The 6,000-nt window shown below is 34.7% G+C and overlaps 1 long non-coding RNA gene across 1 annotated transcript in view; it reads left to right on the top strand.

Annotated features, from left to right (window-relative positions):
- The first annotated feature begins 704 nt into the window (after positions 1-704).
- Positions 705-6,000, top strand: part of LOC149775872 (uncharacterized) — a 28,338-nt gene continuing 23,042 nt past the window's right edge. The window contains exon 1 of the long non-coding RNA XR_016416566.1: positions 705-807. This is a non-coding gene — a long non-coding RNA (uncharacterized LOC149775872). The remainder of the gene's footprint in view (positions 808-6,000) is intronic.

Genomic DNA, 6,000 nt, shown 5'->3' with positions numbered 1-6,000 from the left:
TATAATAACTTAACAATGAACACGGCTAAAAAAGTAGCAAATTTTATTAATGTGCTTCAGTTTACTGGAGACTAGGAAAAATCCGGAACATTAGAATATTAGAATAAAATGGGCTAGACTTAAAGTAGTACTATAATAATAATATATACTGGATGGTAGCGTAAATTTAAAAAACGTAGTATAAAATTCCGAAACTCATACGGTCATATGCGGTGACGTACAAATATTCCTAATATTTTGAAACATGGATTTGAGCGGATATTAAACGATATCTAGGAAAACGATGGAAAATTTTGGATTAGACGAAAAGTTCTTCTAAAATTTCTAAACTCATGGGGTCTTTGGATAAGACTGAATAAAAAAAAAATCCGGAAAAAATGTAAATATTTTGTTGCAAAACAAACTAGTATTTGCATTTCGAAACTTTCACAGTCATGAACAGAGACTGAAAACAATCCGAAAATTACAGAAATTTTGGCTTACACAATTGTCACGGAATTGTGTGTATTTACTGTGTACGTGTTATTTGAATTAAATGTATTCGGGTTTCGACTCTGCGTACTGCGTTACACGAGGGTGGTTTATGCATATTTATATCACACATTATTTCGATGTAGTGAGTTCGGTTCACTGCATGCTGCACGAGCGAAGTGTTTATGATTGGAAAACCGATATACCATGAGAGCACAGGCAGTGCATTGCAACATAGCCTGTATACATATAGGTTCGTGGTAGATGCCAACTTTACATTACGAGAAGTCTTGTCAGTAAGCATCCTTTTTACGGCGCAGATCTCCAGCTGTAGAGGTATGTGAATTGTTTTTATATATAAATAATGATATAGGATAGAATTGTTTTGTTTTGTTCTAACATTTATTGTGTATTTCTAGATAGTTCTGAACTATGCAAGGCAATGTTATATTTATTATAGTCTGTTTTCTACTTTACCAGTGGACAGAACGATTGCATTCACATAAATGTTGGATATATTGAGGGACGAGATAATGTTACTTAAAGTTCTATTCTAATAGTCGGGTGCAGATTTGCATACGAACCTGATTATTGTGATAATCGTGTGCAGTAGTCCCTTTGAAATACTTTACTATGAAGTAACTAACTCCACGTACGTGCATGCGTAACGTATGTTATTGTATTTTATACATTACCGTGTCATATGTGTTAGACAGCTTTAAGATGTGTATTTTTTAGCTGTTAGTGTTTGTGTTTCTGTTTGGGGGTCAGCCATCGTTTGGCTGTGAGGATGGACGATGTTTTGCGTGGTCTACCCAGTTTGTTTGAGCTGCCTGTGCTGGGCAGTGTGGCAGCTGTAGAGCTGTCGATGATGTCCGGTTTGGAGCCGAGATGTGTCTGAACTGTGCTGTTGGTGACGTGATGTGATGGAGCTGACGTGAAAGCCATCGTGTGACTTTCCGTGTTGCATGTGCGTTGGGCCACTGTAGAAATATTGATGTGTGTTCGTGTTGTCAACTGTGAAAATATGTTAGATGGGTGTTTGTAGCCTTGGTGTTGGTTTGGATGTCGAGTGGTGGTTCTTCGTGACTTGATATGTACCTAGTGTGATGCTGTCGGTGGTGCGGTGGTTCGGAGGGAGATTGTGGTTATCTCGTGTCGAGGAACCATGGCTCAGACCAACGGGCATGCAGGGTCCAAGGGATCAATGGGTAGGCTGGGAGGGGCTGGCCATTCGTTATAGCTCCTTGACCATTCGTCAGTGGTGGGACTGAAGATACCCATGTGCGTGTCATTTAGACACCACAGGTTATCTCCCACCTTTGGGTTACATATCATTATCACTACTTGAGCATAAAAACCACCATCATTGCTACAAGACCAGAAATACCATCATTATAGCTATCTGCGCTAACGTCATTATCGCAAGTTGAGCGAACATATTTTGTTGTTGTTACAATCTTTTGTTATTGTTAACGTCATTATTGCTGTTGGAGCGAAAGTCTGTTACTTGTGTGCGAAATTGGTTATTTGTGTGAGCACCGTTATCATTACTTATTTCTAAATCATAATCATTAGCATTTTTATAATCATTTGTCACTATTGAGTTCAAGCTTGTGATTGGCTGTATGAATCGTTCATCATTATTTGGATGATAAATTATTGTTTACAGGACTCAGCTTATCATTATTTGAGTGAAAACTTGTCATATTTCATTATTTGAGTGAACTATATCATGTATTACTATTTGATATTGTCAATGCTTACGTGCATTTGTTTTTTCATTGTGTGGAATCACTTTGAATAGTTATCATTGTATATTTTTACTATTCAAGGTTGATTTCTCGCATAAGTTCACATTTCATTTAATGGCAATACATTATCAGGTTCGTGCATACTGTGTTAAATATCCAATATTTGGATTTTATTGGCACACGAATCTTTTTCATTTAATCATTCATAAATAAACATTGTAATTTTTTTACCATCATTAGTGTTCGTTATAATGCGACCCCGACCAGGTTATCTTCTTACACACAAGTTTCCAAAATGTCACGGACTTAATGGAGAGATAAAATGACCGAAAGAGGTCATAAATTGGAAATAGTTCTTTTACACATTGTACACAAAACAATAAGATTTCAATTTTTATTATTACCAAGCGTGAAAGATATAAACAAACAAAAAAAATCAAAATTACTAACCAACGAAAAGGTAGATTGACCAATAGTAGTTATCAACTATACAACACGCCTCATTCACTATCCATGTCCCCACACTTATTTTCCAACACGAAAATTTTTTAATAGTATTTTTCTATCCGTAAATGTTTAATTATCGCATGCATACAAAAGAACAAATCAAAATAAACGTAAAGTAATGTCTTTTGGCATATTCTCTTGAAACTACCACAACACACAAGTCCGCGTTTTACTGTTTGTCATTTCACAGGTATAGGTTCTTCCTCTTCTGCCTATCTCGTCATGATTTTGTTTACTGTCATGGGTTCTTTCTGTTATGCTTTTGAATAACCCAGTTTCTTCTTTTTTATCTTAGGCTACTTAAAAACCAATGCCCTTTTTGACATTGATAACGTGTTCTTTACTTCAAGTTCCAATGATTGTCATCTCTACGGATATTCTGTTTATAAACTTGCAGCAAAGAATATATTGGTTAATGAAAGTTAACACACACATGACATGTCGACCAAGATTCAAAGCAATGTTCTTGTCTTGCAGATTCAGTTCTTTTAAAATTACTTAAATCATTTAGTACTCGGCTAATTCTTGAACAGTGTCATCAACTGTCCTCGATGGAATTTGCTGATGAGACAGCTCGTGGCGTGGCAAATCTTATGTCTACGCAGTTTGTTTGCACTGTGAGCACCACATGCTGTCAAAAATGGGCTTCGGATGTGAAAAATGCATGTACACAATATAATACGGGTGCATAAACATTTTATTTAAAGAACTTCAGTAGACTTTTCAGGTCAAGTGTGTGATATGATTATGTTGTGCTTCATAATACCTATCCAAAAATATGGACCTTTTTTATCTCACTCGTGTATTACATTTCTATGAATTTTTATATTAGGCAGGCGCATGCGACATTGAATTTGTACATAAAAACTCGCCCCTGCCCCTTTAAGAAAAACTATTTTTATTGGTGCATTTATCTGTTATTATTTTCTTGTTCTTTATGCATGTGCAAGTAATTATACATTAGCCTCATCATACTTCCTTCCTTTGTCCATTGTTTGCCCAGTTTCAAGTTAGCTAGACCATGTTGTACCCTCCCTCCTTTTTATCAGCATCACTAATGCAACATTAACGAGTCAGGAATTTGTGTGTGTCAGATTAAAATTACTTTTAAAGCACAATAAATATGTAATTGTCTTGTGACATTTTTCTTCGTACACTTTTCAAAAGAAATATTCAACAAATATTTGCTTCCAGATTAGCTAAATTCTATTATTGATAACTAAGAGCATGTCTCATAGTCACCTGTTCGAACTGTATAATCCATTCTTGGTTTTACAAAATTCAATGTAACAATGTCTGTTAATAGAAAGATATATTAAGTAAACTAAACTGACCGTGTAAAAGAAATTAGAAAAGTTCAACATTTTTTTTAAAAAAAAGCTGTTATGTTGAAGACCAACAATGAATAGGATGTATGATATTTACAACGTCTTGTTTATGGGGGGGAAAAAAAAGTACCAATAAATTTAGAAACAGGCTGTACGCCGGAAATTTCTCGAAAATCCCGTTCTAGCGGCAAGTTCACATTTTGGATAGTGTACGATTTTATACGTGTGGAGCAGCTTCTTGCAAACTTGGAAACTTGGATTACAATGCAGCATTGTATTAAGATATACATTTCCCTCTTTATATAATGTATTTATTTTATGATTCTAAAATATACATAGTAAATAGGATTTTCTGGGTTAAAAGTTCAAGAAGGCCATGGAGTGAGTTTTCATGTTGACATTTAGAAATCACATTTTTATATGCAATTAGGGTATAAACGTGTGTAATTTTAGCACACTTTTTGAATATCACTTCCCTTAATTAAAGGAAAATCGTTCTTTCTTGATACAAATTGGATTTTCGACTAAAAACAACACGTGATCCAATATTTACAGTAATGTCCGACCGTTGCGCAGAATTACCCGACGTGCAGAATTGGCCAACATGGTGGGGATGTATATACATAGAGTAGAATATAGCATAGATTATAGAGTATAGAGTAGAGTATAGAGTAAAATAGTTCAAACCCTTTACTGGAAAGTTTTCTTGATCAGGAAGGTATTAAGTGAAATGTTATCGGGAATACGCGAGAGATAGTCTGACATGGTGCTTGTATTCTGTGATGATTTAGCCTTTTTAACGTAAGTTCTTTTTTAAATACTCCATTTGTATTCTAGAAACATTATTTGCTGACTTTGTTAAAGTTACAAAACTTGTTGGTCTTCGCGTTTTTCTGTTCCTTAGTTTAACACCATAGATTGGTAACATTAAATACAGAGAACGTATGTGTTTAGTCAGAGAGAGAGAGAGAGAGGCTCGCTCAAATCAAATGTAAAAGAATAACATTTTTGTCCTGTTTGCTTTCCTGTTTTTTAATGAAACGTTAAGTTTGATCTGCTGTACAATTTATGAAATTCAGTACCAGTTCAAAATAAAACATCCTGAAGTCCTGTAAAATGTCTTTTAAATGTCATATCCACTTTTAAAAAGAGAAAGCAAATCCTTGAATAAGTGGAAAGATTTGTAATGTTTAATAATTTCTAGCACAGGTTAAATAAATTTGATTTCCTAACATTGTTGTTATCTAATACTCGAATTGTAATTGGTTTTGGTAATTACTATACGTAGAGGATATGTTGTTTCTCTCTCTCTCTCTCTCTCTCTCTCTCTATAAAGAGAACAGTGTTGACTCAGTGCTATCAATCATATGTACATCCTTCATTCCATTGAGCAATTTGGCAGTATCATTATTGATGCTCCTAAGTAGATGCATTATACTTTGGCAGTGTTGTCATGGCAACAAGGTCATTGTTTATAAGGCGAGCTGTAAACAACCTTTGGACATCCATATACAATACCTGTATACAAAAACACATGAACTCATTAAACATTGTGCACAATCTGTGAGACAACACCGGTCTGCCTTGCAACTCAGTGCACTTACATTCAGACAGAGAAAGCAGCAGAGAGGGTGAACAGACCATAAAATTCCGACAAAAAAAATAAAAAAAAAAAACAAATAAAATCATCTCGTAGAAAGGTCCAGATTTTTACAAATTAACGTTTCCTTGAGATGTTTTATTTCTGTAATGACCGATTATACTAATGAAACCCCAGTTCGAAATAGTAGCTGAAAAAAAAAGTACTCTACGTGTTTATTTATTCTTGTTTATTTTTTTGACGACCAACGTTGGTAGGTACCCTCTCTGCTGCTATTAATTTTAAAAATCAAAAAACGTTAAAAGATTTTATCAAGACCCACACGATATCTTGTTCTTGG

Source organism: Sinohyriopsis cumingii, chromosome 19 (genome assembly GCF_028554795.1).
Source record: "Sinohyriopsis cumingii isolate HCF-2022 chromosome 19, ASM2855479v2, whole genome shotgun sequence".
In the NCBI taxonomy this organism is placed as follows: Eukaryota; Metazoa; Mollusca; class Bivalvia; order Unionida; family Unionidae; genus Sinohyriopsis; species Sinohyriopsis cumingii.
The sequence above is the reverse complement of the archived record's forward strand: the minus strand, read 5'-3'. Positions and strand labels throughout refer to the sequence as shown.